Source organism: Schistocerca gregaria, chromosome X (genome assembly GCF_023897955.1).
Source record: "Schistocerca gregaria isolate iqSchGreg1 chromosome X, iqSchGreg1.2, whole genome shotgun sequence".
In the NCBI taxonomy this organism is placed as follows: domain Eukaryota; kingdom Metazoa; phylum Arthropoda; class Insecta; order Orthoptera; family Acrididae; genus Schistocerca; species Schistocerca gregaria.
In genome coordinates, this window is record NC_064931.1 from 765,762,747 (window position 1) to 765,778,456 (window position 15,710).

At 43.1% G+C, this 15,710-nt stretch overlaps 1 protein-coding gene and 1 non-coding gene across 2 annotated transcripts in view; one reads left to right on the forward strand and one right to left on the reverse strand.

Moving 5' to 3' along the window:
• The window catches only part of LOC126298404 (gamma-aminobutyric acid type B receptor subunit 2), a 1,564,981-nt gene that overhangs the window by 449,616 nt on the left and 1,099,655 nt on the right, over positions 1-15,710 (reverse strand). The window lies entirely within an intron of this gene.
• Positions 3,520-3,622, forward strand: LOC126300081 (U6atac minor spliceosomal RNA). The gene has a single exon (XR_007552884.1). It is a non-coding gene; the product is annotated as a U6atac minor spliceosomal RNA (small nuclear RNA).

The following is a 15,710-nucleotide window of genomic DNA, read 5'->3' on the forward strand; positions in this document are numbered from 1 at the left end:
GTTCCAGTTTTGGCCACCAGGTGCAAACCTGGTAATGTACGGGATCTCACCGACTTTTCTGGTGCTCCTGTTGCGGCAGTTAATAATGAAATCAACATTACGCCTTTCTTATCTGTCTGACCTTTTCTGCCCACATCCCGTTCATAATCCATTGCATATGAAAACATTCCTATACGTCTACCCTGGATTCACAGTGCCAGATCTGCACAAGATGGCCAAAACTTTAAACTAATTTTTTTTCCAACGTAAATCGGTTTCGCATCAACGCACTATAATATATACCAAGTTTTGGCACCGTATGGTAATTACAGCCCACTACCCAGTATTACACTGAGCATGAATGTGTCTACCTTTAATATTTAACTGAAGAGAAGGAGCCGTTGTACTGAATAAATTAGAAATGGGAAGGGGGTTTTCAGATGCCAATTATGTAAAGCAACTGGAGACTGGAAAACCGATATCTGACCGGTCTAGCAAAATCGCTTTAGGCCTTAACACGACATCGAAAAATGTTTCCCGAAATTTGGTTTCTTGTCGCAGGCAAACATAGTGGCTGAGTCGCACTTCTCGTTGTTGCTGTACTTCATATCTCCTGTTCTTTTATTTTTGTCTACAGGTAATGGTTGTCCGTGTATTTCTCTTCTAAGGCATCCGTGTCATCAGGCTTCATTTAGTTACCACAATTTTTGCTGCTATCAGAATAGCAATAAAATAATTCCGGACATTTTCCGTAGATGCCCTTCTGACTGGAAGAATGAAACAGAAAGGTCTGCTTGGACTGCTGTGTACAGATAACAGTGCAAGCCGACTTTAAAGACCGAGAGTGGGACACGGTTGTTTGCAAGAGAAAATGCCGCAGCGTGGTATCGATGAACAATGTCAGCTTTAATTGGCCACTCTGCTTTTGTACTCGCAGTCGCGCTTTCCTTCCTCTTTCAAACATGAAAGGAGCTTACCAGAAGAGTTTAGCTGCACGCTTATGCACCCAGCGCAGTTTTCTTTAATTTTTGATGAAGCTCTTTACGTTGAAGGTATCGGTCGGGGAGATGCTACAACGGCTCTATAGAATGTACTCGTACTGTTACGTTCCGTCGTTTTTTATTTATTTTCTTAATGTTTTATGACGTAGTGAGATTGAGTGCTAAAAATATTAGAATTACAAAGTGTATTGACAGTAGTGGTTGTATTGCTTTGCACTGATTACCATTACGTAGATGTTGATTATGTTCTCGTCCACTACTTAAAAAGCTCTGCTCAAAACTGACTTGTCGAATGCACATGTGCTGTTTGCAATTGTTAGTTCAAGCTGCCAACGTAGCTACGGCACTGACGTCATTTATACGCCAGGAATTAAATCAGTCTCGGAACCTTTTGGTCTGACCGTGTATACGTAGACGCACGGTACAAATTTTTACAAAAAGTTAATTAGAACTTGTCCATATTGCTACCATCTCAAGTATGTGTTGTCTTTCCGAATCACCGTAAAATATATCACACCCATGTTATTGTATACAGTTGCCCTGCGAGGACGGAAAGATTATTCGATAGTGGTACATTAACCACAAATCAAGCATATTGAAAAAAGACGTAGTGGCATGTTAGATGCCTTAGGCTCTACTTCCCCGTGTGTGAATTTTTCTGTAATGGTACTCACGTTACCACTGTAACAGTCGTACACTTTATAATACACGATATTACAGTGCCTGTGTAATTCAGCAGCACGATGCATATCCGAAGGAACAGGCAATGTGGCGTCTACAGCCATTGCGAAATACGTGAAATGTATTCGTAGTTGCGAATGTAGACAAGCATCAGCTGTATAATCGAGTCGTACGAGAAAGACAGGCCGCGGCACGTACGTCACGAAGGTAGGACGAGCTTGCTCGCTCAACGTAGCAGAAAAACTGCGTTTCTACACCTGTTAACTCGTAACTGGGTGTGTATGTACAAACGAGAATTGCATCTTCTTCTGGAATACGTTATTATGGAATGTCACTGTTATTAGTCCTTCAATGATACAAAGTGCATTGGCCTACTAATGATTTGTTACGGCTCTACTGGGGTACAATAAAATAAAAATCATGTCGAAATGATTATCAGCTGCATAAGGCACAACATTTTGTATTAAATGAGGATAGTTACACAGAACAGACTAAATGCGACAAACAAGCTGTTATACTGTTTATGTCGAGAATTGTTCTTACATTTTGTTGTACGAATATGAAGCAGTACGATTTCATAATAGCAGAGTCTTGTAGAAGATGCAGTTCTCGTTAGTGCATACACGCCCAGCTACGAGTTAACAAGTTTAGAAACTTATTTTCTCTGCTGAGCTCAGACCTACCTTCGTGACGTACGCGCCGCGGCCTGTCTTTCTCGTGGGCTTCGTGTATAACGGAATGACAACAATGAAACTTTGTGCCAGACCGGGACTTGAACACGGATCTCCCGCGGCCGTCTTACCATTAGACTATCCGAGCACGACTCATGGCCAGACCCAAACTTCCATTCGTCGTCAGCCATGTATCTACAACATGCACTCTTACATTCATTATGTATATCCTCGTTGAGGGGAGGTATTTCAGTTGAAAGTCGCTTGTTCGGTGTCGACGAATAAATACGATATTGCAGTGCGTGTATTGACTGTAAAATAAAATCGCACGAGAAGGGGAAATTCGGGTTCGAGTATTGGTCTGGCACAAATTTTTATTGTCCTCATTCCAATATACATATTATGGTTATCCAGATTGACCACTACGAATACATTTTATTACTTCATAACGCCTATAGTCGCCGCTGTGACTGTTCTTTCGGGCATGCATGCATGTCCGAAGGAAGATTACATCGTACTTTTGAACAACACCACCACTGCAATATCGTATTTATCCGCCGTCACCAGGCAAGAGATTTTCGATTAAAATGACTCCGCTGTACGGCAATAAACATAGTGAATATACGAATGGGGATTGTAGACACATGGTTCACGACATATGGAAGTTTGAGTCCAGCCGTGCGTCGTGCTCGGCTACCGCACTGGTAAGGCGACCGTTAAGCGATAAGCGGGAAATCTGGATTCGACTCACGGTTGGGAACAAAGTTTCATTATCATCACTCCGATACAAAAAAAAAAAAGGTTCAAATGGCTGGAAGCACTATGAGACTCAACATTTTAGGTCACCAGTCCCCTAGACTTAGAACTACTTAAAACTAACTATTCTAATGACATCACACACATCCATGCCCGAGGCAGGATTCGAACCCGCGACCGCAGCAGCAGCGCGGTTCCGGACTGAAGTGCCTAGAAACGCTCGGCCACGTCTGCCGGCATTCCGTTATACAGCTGATGATTGTTCATATTCTCAACTGCAAATACATTTCATGGGTGTACGCTTTATGCTTACCAATGTCTTTGCTCATTATAATGGCTGTTGCGTAAATTTCAACGCTTCGAGTGTCTGCCCCGATTGCTGAATGGTCAGGGTGACGGACTGCCATCCTAAGGGGCGCGGGTTCGATTCCGTGTTGTACGAATGGAGAGACGGTTAGCAGTCCCCTAGACAAGGATGGAACACGCATAAGGTTGAGGCACCGCTGAGTTATCAGCGCTTGACCCATTTTCTTATATCCGCCGGCACGGTAGATCAGCGTGTTCGGTCAGAGGGCTGCGTGCTCTTTGTAATAAAAAAAATAAATAAATAAACCGAGTTAAGGAATCAACGATCAACTTGAACGGATGTCTTGTGATTTCCGCCCGGACTAAACGCAACTAACTATATCGAACAAAATGGAAAAAAAAGAAAAAAGAAGATGGCTGAATGGTCAGCGTCATGGACTGCCATCCTAAGGGGCCCGGGTTCGATTCCCGGCTGGGTCGGAGATTTTCTCCGCTCAGGGACTGGGTGTTGTGTTGTCTTCATCATCATTTCATGCCCATCCGGTGCGTAAGTCGCCCAATGCGGGGTCGAATGTAATAAGACCTGCTCCAAGGCGCCGGATCTGCCTCGCGAGGGGTCTCCCGGCCAAAAATGCCGAACGCCCATTTCCATTTCAACACCTGGAATACCTTGTCTTTATTACACTAACTTCTCTGTTTTAAAACGAACGTATACAGATTTTTCACTTAAAGAAGAAAATATTATTTCGGCTCCTTTTTGACCATACCATTGTGCTGGCAGCGATACTATCTGCATCGCTTTTATATCAGGATAACCTCACCGAAATTCAAACCAGGGATCACTTCCATTCATTGCTACAATAACTCGTTCTGTAGAATCCGTATATGTCTTCCAAATATAATATTTTTGAATGAAGAAAGTAAATTATCTGAAAAACTTAATGAAATAAAGTGTTGTCGAAAACATTGAAAGCTTTCTCACCCACTGATCTTAAAAAAAGGACAGAATGCTGCGAAGTGACCGACCACACAAGACGCTGCAATGGTGCCGCTCTGAAGTCAGCTGAGTACAGTGTGGTCCATGGATAGTGACCGGGACAAATATCTCACGAAATAAGCGTCAAACGAAAAACCTACAAAGAACGAAACTCGTCTAGCTTGAAGGGGGAAACCAGATGGCGCTAGGTTGGCACCCTAGATGGCGCTACCATAGGTCAAACTGATATCAACTGCATTTTTTAAAATAGGAACCCCAATATTTTATTACATATTAGTGTAGTACGTAAAGAAATATGAATGTTTTAGTTGACTACTTTTTTCGCTTTGTGACAGATGGCGCTGTAATAGTCACAAACATATGGTTCACAATTTTAGACGAACAAATGGTAACAAGTAGGTTTTCTAAATTGAAATACAGAACGTAGGTACGTTTGAACATTTTATTTCGGTTGTTCCAATGTGATACATGTACCTTTGTGAACTTATTTCTGAGAAAGCATGTTGTTACAGCATGATTACCTGTAAATATCACATTAATGCAATAAATGCTCAAAATTATGTCCGTCAACCGCAATGCATTTGGCAATACGTGTAAAGACATTCCTCTCAACAGCGAGTAGTTCGCCTTCCGTAATGTTCGCACATGTACTGACAATGCGCTGCCGCATGTTGTCAGGCGTCGTCGGTGGATCACGATAGCAAATATCCTTCTACTTCTCCTACAGATAGAAATCCGGGGAAATCAAATCCGGTGAACGTGCGGGACATGGAATGGTGCTTCGACGACCAATCCACCTGTCATGAAATATGCTATTCAATACCGCTTCAACCGCACGCGAGCCATGTGCCGGACATCCATCACGTTGGAAGTACATCGCCATTGTGTCATGCAGTGAAACATCTTGCTTGTAGTAACATCGGTAGAAAATTGCGCAGGAAATCTGCATACGTTGCACCATTTAGATTGCCACCTATAAAATGGGGGCCAATTAACCTTCCTCCCATAATGAGGCACCATACATTAACCCACCAAGGTCGCTGATGTTCCACTTGTCGGAGCCATCGTGGATTTTCCGTTGCCCAATAGTGCATATTACGATGGTTTACGTTACCGCTGATGGTGAATGGCGATTCGTCGCTAAATAGAACGCGTGCAAAAAATCTGTCATCGTCCGGTAATTTCTCTTGGGCCCAGTGGCAGAACTGTACACGGCGTTGAAAGTCGTCGCCATGCAGTTCCTGGTGTATAGAAATATGGTACGGGTGTAATCGATGTTGATGTAGCATTCTCAACACCGACGTTTTTGAGATTCCCGATTCTCGCGCAATTTGTCTGCTACTGATATGCGAATTAGCCGCGACAGCAGCTAAAACACCTACTTGGGCATCATCATTTGTTGCAGGTCGTGGTTGACGTTTCCCATGTGGCTGAACACTTTCTGTTTCCTTAAATAACGTAACTATCCGGCGAACAGTCCGGACACTAGGATGACATCGTCCAGGATACCGAGCAGCATAGATAGCACACGCCCGTTGGGCATTATGATCACAATAGCCATACATAGCCACGATATCGGCCTTTTCCGCAATTGGTAAACGGTCCATTTTGACACGGGTAATGTATCACGAAGCAAATACCTTCCGAACTGGCGGAATTTTACGTGATACTACGTATTTATACGTTTGTGACTATTACAGCGCCATCTATCACAAAGCGAAAAAAGTGGTCCACCTAAAACATTCATATTTCTTTACGTACTACACGAATATGTAACAAAAAATAGGGTTCCTATTTTAAAAAAAAACGCAGTTGATATCCGTTTGACCTATGGCAGCACCATCTAGAGGGCCAGCCATAGCGCCATCTGGTTTCCCACTTCTAGCTGGACGAGTTTCGTTCTTTGTAGTTTTTTCGTTTGATGCTTATTTCGTGAGATATTTGGTCCGGTCACTATCAATGGACCACCCTGTATATGCAGCTGTCTGCCGCTAGAAGACTCGGAATTGTAACGTGGCAGTGTGTGAGTAAATATGTCGGTCCGTGAGGAGCAGCATGCTGTAATCAAGTATCCAGTTCGGAGAGTTCGTCCACACATGTAACACTCTCTCCTTCAGCATGACAATGCCAGGCCACACCGAGCGCTGCAGCGTTTGCAACAATCTGATGCCTTGCATTCATTGTCAACTGTCATACTCCATACTGTCCCGACTTGGTTCCATCCGATTTTCACCTGTTCCCATAAGTGAAAGAACACATCTGATGACTTCACTTTGATAGCGATGAAGCGGTACAAGCAGGCGTAAAGTTGTGGCTCCGACAACGAAGTCAAAGTCTACAGTGACGGTATCAACAAACTGATCTCTCGTTGGGAGAAATGTGTTTGTCGGCAGGGTGACTATGATGAGAAATAAATATGTAGAAATGAAGAATAAACTTGTAGAATGTAAAGGGGGGTAGGACGTCAAACGGGCCAACTTGGAGCAGGAGAGGAACCACAGGACATTTTATTTGCTACTGTCTATACAAATGAATTCATAAAAATTTGTCAGAATGACCAGGAAGGATTAAGGATTCACGCTCATTGGAGTGGAAGTGCAAAAACATAACAAAATAAATTTTTTTAGATATGAAATTTCATCATTTTTTCACTTACTGTTGGCTACATTTGTTGCTATAAGTAAGAGAGATTCTTTGATGAATTTTTCATAGCATACAAACCAAACTTACAGGTGAATGAAACTCTAGAATTTTACAAATCTATTAAAAACTGTGGTAGAAATTCAGATGATTAACTAAAAAATTTGATTTTTTTTCTAAACATAAAGTTTAAAACGTAACAGCTCATTCATTTTTTAATAAATTAAATGGATTATAGACTTTCAGACACCTGTAAGTATGGTTTGTATGCTGTGCAAAATTCATCGAACAGTTTCTCTTACTTACGAAGAAAAGTGTACCTATAGTAACAAATGCAGTCAATAGTAAGTGAAAAATGATGAAATTTCACATGTAAAAGAAATTATTTTGTTATGCTTTTGAACTTTCGCTGCTACGAGTGTGAATCCTGAATCCTTCCTGGTCATGCTGACAAAGTTTTATGAATTTACTTGTAAAAGTATAGACAGTGGAAATTAAAATGTCCTGTGGTGCCTCTCCTGCTCCAAGTCGGCCCGTTTGACGTCCTACCCCGCTTAGTAAGTTTAGTTTATTTAAAAAGAATTTTCACGTAATAAAATTCTGAGCATTACTTCTGAAAAAGCTCTCATACTTACGAGCGAGTTAGATAACGATTTTAATCCTTCGGTTATGGCTTCGATGTTTTTGTCCAGTTTTCGTTACGCTGCGAGAAAGTGTTATTTCTAATAACAATAAAATCTAATGGCAGAAAAAAATGTCGCACAAGAGATTGAAATGTGAAAAGGGCTATAAAGTGGTACAAGCCGAGTAAGAGAGTAGTGATGTGTAGCTCGGTCGCCTGCCGTGAGGACGTTAGAGGCTGAGATAAGGAAGCAGGACCGCCAGGCTGGGAGAAAGCGTTCGGCAAGTTGAGCGGAGCGCTACTGCAGCAATCAGCAGCCGTGGCGGCGGCCAAACTGATGCTCATCGCTCGCGTGGAAAGACCAGATAACGACGGCGCCAGGGCGGCCAAATTGATCGCCCGCTCTCAAACTACACAGTGGAACATGCCAAGCGACGTTCGAGAATCCAAAGAGAGTGTCACCGTCATGATCGCAGTTTTCTTCAAAGTGAAAAACGATTAAGAAGCGAATTTCGAGAAGATGGTTCCTTAGACAGTTATCCTAAGCGTGGTTTCAACAATGATAGTAGCAACAACATAATATTCGTGTTGTCAGAGGTATTTTACAATGGAATTAAGGCTTTAAAATACCACTAACTGCGATGTCGTTAGAGAATTAGTACTTCGTAGTGTGCTTATAGTAGGCAGCTCTGAGAACGTCTTTGTCTTCTGTTTCGTTGTTTGGCTTTTATAGTATCTAACATAAACTTAAAAAAAGAGAAACGCACCACGAAGAAATTATATGAATTGGACGGAAATCGATAGATATAACGTACATGTACAGACAGACAGAGAAACAAATGAACACAATTTCAGAAAAATTGCATGATTTATTCCAGAGAAAGTGCTTCAAACACTGAGCAAGTCAATAACGCGTCGGTCCACTTGTGGCCCTCATGCCAGCAGTTATTCGATTTGACATTAATTGACAGAGTTGTTGGACGTCGCGCTGAGGGATATCGTTCCAGATTCTGTCCAGTTGGCGTGAGAGATCCGGAGATCTCGTTGGCTGAACTATGGGCTCAAAATGGTACAAATGGCTCTGAGAACTATGGGACTTAACTTCTGAGGTCATCAGTCCCCTAGAACATAAAACTACTTAAACCTAACTAACCTAAGGACAACACACACATCCATGCGCGAGGCAGGATTCGAACCTGCAACCGTAGTGGTTGCGCGGTTCCAGACTGTAGCGCCTAGAACCGCTCGGCCACCCCGTGCGGCGTTACAGCGTTCTCAATTGGGGAGAGATCCGGAGATCTTGTTGGTTAAAGTATGGGTTGCAGGTACGAAGACAAGCGGTAGAAACTCTGAATCTCATTGACTGGAGTAGAATTGTCTTCAGCGATGGGTCTCGCTTCTGTCGATGCCCAACGAAGGGTATTTGGAAATGCCTCGGAGAGCTGTGGAATACCATGACTGTCACCCGCATGCGGCGCGACAGGCAGGGGTAATGATCTGGGGTGACATTTCGTTTCATAGCAGGTCCACTTTGGTGTTCATCCTCGGCACCCTTACAACACAACGGTACATCGACGACATTTTATGCCCCGTTTGGTTGCCCTTCATGGCAAGCCACCCTGGGCTTACATTTCAGCAAGATAATTCCCTCCCTCAGACGGCGAGAGTTCCTACTGCTTGTCTTCGTACTTGCAAAATCCTGCCTTGTCAGCACGGTCACAGAATCTCTCGGAAACTGAGAACTTTTGGAGCGTTATCGGCAGGGATCTCCTACTATCTCGGGATTTTGACGATATAAAGCGCCAAATGGACAGAATTTATAACGATATCCCTCAGGAATACGTGCGCAACTCCATGAATGAAAACTAAACTTCCTGGCAGATTAAAACTATGTGCCGAACCGAGACTCGAATTCGGGACCTTTGCCTTTCGCGGGCACTCCGTTGTAGAGTGAAAATTTCATTCTGGAATGAAAACCAAGCCTAATAACGGCTTGCATAAGGGCCAGCGATGCACCAACGCGTCATTAACTTGCTCGATTTTTGAAGCTCTTTCTCTTGAATAAATAGTCCAATTTTTCTGATCATTTATTTTTCTCTACACGTTCATCACATTTGGATAATTCCTTCGTGGTTTACCTTTTATTTTTGCCTTAGAGAGTATATATCTTTTTACAAAGCAGTATCGAAGGGGAATATACTTTAAAATATACATGCCGATACCACATCCAAGCTGGAAGCAAGAAACGGACGAGAGAACCCTACCATTAGCTGAATAAATTAAATCACGTATCGCGACGAAAAAACGAATTTCAGTAGCTGCATATTCGATACAATTGTTAAGAAGCTGTTTATGCAACAGCTAGTGATACCTTGGAATTTCAGAACAGAACGTGACCGAAATCATTAGCGAAGTATCAGTACCTTGGTGGGGTGTGAAAATTCAATAGCCGCGCGGGGTAGCCGCACGATCTGAGGCGCCTTGTCATGATTCTCGCGGCTTACCCCATCGGAGGTTGGAGTCCTCCATCGGGCATGGGGGTGGGTGTTGTTCTTAGCGTAAGTTAGATTAAGTAGTGTGGAAGCCTAGGGACCGATGACCTCAGCAGTTTGGTCCCATGGTAAAATAAATAAATAAATAAATAAATTTAATATATATACTTCTCTTGGAGCTCGTGAAGTCAGTCACATTGGCAGTGTTGGCATACAGGATGGTCATAATCAGTCTAAAAAGCTTGTAATGGTGTTGCGGGGTAGGCTATACTCAGATATAATTATTAAGAAATATGATAGAGACATCGAACTGTTTCCGAGTTAATTAGCATTGAAGTTGGCCGATCAGGCTGTTGCATACGCAGTCTTGTGCGGTATCCTCTACGCTATGAGAACAACTGACGCAAATTTTATCTGTGAGAAAAGAAAATGTTTACAGCCGTCCTTATGATTTCATTTATTTTGTTGTAACCAGTTTCGGCCCTTCAATATGCCATCTTCAGGCTGTAGTTGATGGAGACCAGGCTGATACCATTCATATATATATCACATCAGCAGCGAGCATAACTAGATACTCAGATAATCTGAAAAATAGGTGTCAGCACTCTAACCATTAACTGCCAACTGACTGGAGAACAAAAATGCTCAAATGTGTGTGAAATCTTATGGGACTTAACTGCTAAGGTCATCAGTCCCTAAGCTTACACACTACTTAACCTAAATTATCCTAAGGACAAACACACACACCCATGCCCGAGGGAGGACTTGAACCTCCGCAGGGACCAGCCGCACAGTCTATAACTCCAGCGCCTTGGACCGCTCGGGTAATCCCGCGCGGCGACTGGAGAACTAGCCGGCCGGTGTGGCGGAGCTGTTCTAGGCGCTTCAGTCTGGAACCGCGCGACCGCTACGGTCACAGGTTCGAATCCTGCCTCGGGCATGGATATGTGTGATGTCCTTAGGTTAATTACGTTTAAGTAGTTCTACGTTCTAGGGGACTAATGACCTCAGATGTAAAGTCCCATAGTGCTCAGAGCCATTTGAACCATTTTTGACTGGGGAACCATTCAAAATACAACATCCAAAGATACGTGTCAGCTAATACTCAAAGAAGTCGAAACTCGGAAACGGCTCAACGTATTGATTTATTTTTATCAGTTATTTAATTATTTCCAGCATTTCCACAAATTGCTTACAAGCGTTTCAGACTGTCTCTGACCAACCTGTATGCAATATACTGTCGTGTGTGTTTATACAGAAGCGCCAAAGAAACTGGTACAGGCGTGAATATTCAGATACAGAGATATGTAAACAGACAGAACGCTGCGCTGTGATCGGCAACGTATATACCGGGTGATCGAAAAGTCAGTATAAGTTTGAAAACTTAATAAACCACGGAATAATGCAGATAGAGAGGTAAAAATTGACACACATGCTTGAAATGACATGGGATTTTATTAGAACAAAAAAAACAACAATAAAATATTGCTAGACGCCTGAAAGATCCCTTGTGCGCGTCGTTTGGTGATGATAGTGTTCTCAGCCGCCACTTTCGTCATGCTTGGCCTCCCAGGTCCCCAGACCTCAGTCCGTGCGATTATTGGCTTTGGGGTTACCCGAAGTCGCAAGTGTGCCCTGATCGACCGACATCTCTAGGGATGCTGAAAGACAACATCCGACGCCAATGCCTCACCATAACTCCGGACATCCCTTACAGCGCTGTTCACAACATTATTCCTCGACTACAGCTATTGTTGAGGAATGATGGTGGACATATTGAGCATTTCCTGTAAAGAACATCATCTTTGCTTTGTCTTACTTTCTTATGCTAATTATTGCTATTCTGATGAGAGGAAGCGCCATCTGTCGGACATTTTTTGAACTTTTGTATTTTTTTGGTTCTAATAAAACCCTATGTCATTCCAAGCATGTGTGTCAATTTGTACCTCTCTACCTACATTATTCCGTGATTTATTCAGTTTTCAAATTTATACTGACTTTTTGATCACCCGGTATATCGGACTGTGCTATTTTTTGATCTAAGGCGTATCACTTTGCACACCCACCTCATTGCAACACTCCTGTCCTGCGCTTCCTTCTCAGCAGCGAACACTACGTATTAAACGAGAAAATCCTGATACAAATACTTGATTTAAGGAATTTGCTTCCTGTCCCTTCTCTGATACAGTGCATTATTGTTTTTTTGTTTACTACATATGTTGTAAAATGTGGGAAACTGATCTTAGCTACCAGTAGTCCTGTTGTTATTGTGGTGTCATCTTAATCTCATGTCACATCTAGCCGCTTGCAATGAGTGGAAATTGTAGTTGTGTTTGTAATGTACAGGGTGTTTCAAAAATGACAGGAATATTTGAAACGGCAATACAAATTAAACGAGCAGCGATAGAAATACACCGTTTGTTGCAATATGCTTGGGACAACAGTACATTTTCAGGCAGACAAACTTTCGAAATTAGAGTAGTTACAATTGCCAACAACAGATGGCGCTGCGGTCTGGGAAGCTCTCTAGTACGATATTTTCCACATATCCACCATGCTTATCAATAATATGGCGTAGTCTCTGAATGAAATTACCCGAAACTTTTGACAACGTGTCTGGCGGAATGGCTTCACATGCAGATGAGATGTACTGCTTCTGCTGTTGAATTGTTTCTGGATTCTGGCGGTACACCTGGTCTTTCAAGTGTCCCCACAGAAATAAGTCACAGGGGGTCATGTCTGGCGAATAGGGAGGCCAGTCCACGCCGCGTCCTGTATGTTTCGGATAGCCCAAAGCAATCACACGATCATCGAAATATTCATTCAGGAAATTAAAGACGTCGGCCGTGCGATGTGGCCGGGCACCATCTTGCATAAACCACGAGGTGTTCGCAGTGTCGTCTAAGGCAGTTTGTACCGCCACAAATTCACGAAGAATGTGCAGATAGCGTGATGCAGTAATCGTTTCGGATCTGAAAAATGGGCCAATGATTCCTTTGGAAGAAATGGCGGCCCAGACCAGTACTTTTTGAGGATGCAGGGACGATGGGACTGCAACATGGGGCTTTTCGGTTCCCCATATGCGCCAGTTCTGTTTATTGACGAAGCCGTCCAGATAAAAATATGCTTCGTCAGTAAACCAAATGCTGCCCACATGCATATCGCCGTCATCAATCCTGTGCACTATATCGTTAGGGAATGTGTCTCGTGCAGCAATGGTACCGGCGCTGAGGGGTTGCCGCGTTTGAATTTTGTATAGATAGAGGTGTAAACTCTGGCGCATGAGACGATACGTGGACGTTGGCGTCATTTGGACCGCAGCTGCAACACGGCGAACGGAAACCCGAGGCCGCTGTTGGATCACCTGCTGCACTAGCTGCACGTTGCCCTCTGTGGTTGCCGTACGCGGTCGCCCTACCTTTCCAGCACGTTCATCCGTCACGTTCCCAGTCCGTTGAAATTTTTCAAACAGATCCTTTATTGTATCGCTTTTCGATCCTTTGGTTACATTAAACCCCCGTTGAAAACTTCGTCTTGTTGCAACAACACTGTGTTCTAGGCGGTGGAATTCCAACACCAGAAAAATCCTCTGTTCTAAGGAATAAACCATGTTGTCCACAGCACACTTGCACGTTGTGAACAGCACACGCTTACAGCAGAAAGACGACGTACAGAATGGCGCACCCACAGACTGCGTTATCTTCTATATCTTTCACATCACTTGCAGCGCCATCTGTTGTTGAAAATTGTAACTACTGTAATTTCGAAAGTCTGTCCGCCTGAAAATGTACTGTTGTCCCAAGCATATTGCAACAAACGGTATATTTATATCGCTGCTCGTTTAGTTTTTATTGCCGTTTCAAATATACCGGTCATTTTTGAAACACCCTGTATTATTTCCGGGGCGCTATGTCGACGAGTGCTGGTCGGTGTTGCGAGCGACAGCGCAGGTCCGGGCACGGCGGGAACAGTTTCCCGCGTGGAAACAAGTGTCCGGCATTTGCTTAATCCAGTTAAAGGGCTGTGGCCCCGCCCGACCTGGCTGTTTTCAAAGGCGGGTGTTTCCCATAGAATGGCTGGCGTTTATAATAACCTTTGGGTCACAAATTCCTAAAAGCGTCGACAGGCGTCAGCACTTTGCACATCAACATGATTTTTCCGCATTCACAATTAAAACCTGACGGAGGGTTCATCGAACTACCGTAAAGCTATTTTTCTACCGTTCCATTTTCGAACAGAAGGAAAAACGAATATCTAAATCTTTCCGTGTGAGCTCTGATTTCTATTATTTCAATATGATGATCATCTCTTTCTTTGCAGCTCGGCGCCAACGAAATATTGTAGCATTCGGAGGAGAAAGTTGATGATTGAGATTTCATGAGGAGATCTTGCGCCACCGAAATACGCCTTTGTCTTAATGATTTCCAGCTCAGTTCGAGTATCATATCCGTGGCTCTCTCTCCCCTATTTCGCGATAATACAAAACAGCTGGCCTTCTTTGAACTTTTTCAATGTTCTCCAACAATTGTAGCTGAAATGCAGCAGTACTCCTGAAGAGGGCGGACAATCATATTGCAGCCAGTCTCTTCAGTAGACCTGAAGCGTTTTCCAAGTCTTATGCCAATAAATCGCAGTCAGTGGTGCGCTTTGTCCTCTACATTATCTATGTGATCGTTCCAGTTTAAGTTACAATTGTAAGCCCACAGCATTTAGATATGTGTGATTTATAGTGTAAGCAAACTTAATCGGATTCCTCTAGTTCTCATGTGGATGACGTCACACATTTCACTACTTAGAGTCAAGAGACGGTATACGGCAGCATCTTCTGCAAACAGTTTATAAGGACTACAGGAAAGTGAGTACATAATATTTTGAATAGGAAACCATGTCCGCAAACTTCGTGCAACGACGCTACAGAACTTCAAAATTATAGGCATCGACACCTGTAAATATGTGTATATATAGGGTGATCCTGCAATGATGTTACAGACTTTCTAGGATGATGGAGGAGGATTATTGTATCAGTCTGAGGTAAGGGTTCCTGTACTGACAGGAACGAGTCGAAAGGTAATAGCGATAGCGTTATGTTACTTCTGACAGTGGAACACATGTACTGGCACTGTTGGTACTAAGACTATAAGGCAGGCAACTTTCAGTGGTGGTAAGATGGACCAAAACGAGGAGAAACGTCCAGTAAATGTGGACATTAAAATGCATACCCGAGGAGCTATGAGCACTTGCTGATCCTCGCTACTGCCAAACACATCTTATATATTGAACAAGTGCTCATAGCTCTTACGGTATGCATTTTAAAGCCTGTGTTTACCAGACTTTTTTTCTTGTTTTCGTCCATACTACCACCTCTGAAATTTGCTTACCCTACAACCTCTTCAACAACTGTACCAGTACATGTATTCCATCGCCACAGGTGTCAGAACAGTTTTCGCTTATGACTTTCGTCTGACTCGTTCATTTCCAGTACAGGGAAACTTACCTCAAACTGTTAAAATAATCCTTCTCCATGATCCTATAAAATTTGCATCATCATCACGGAATCACCCAGTA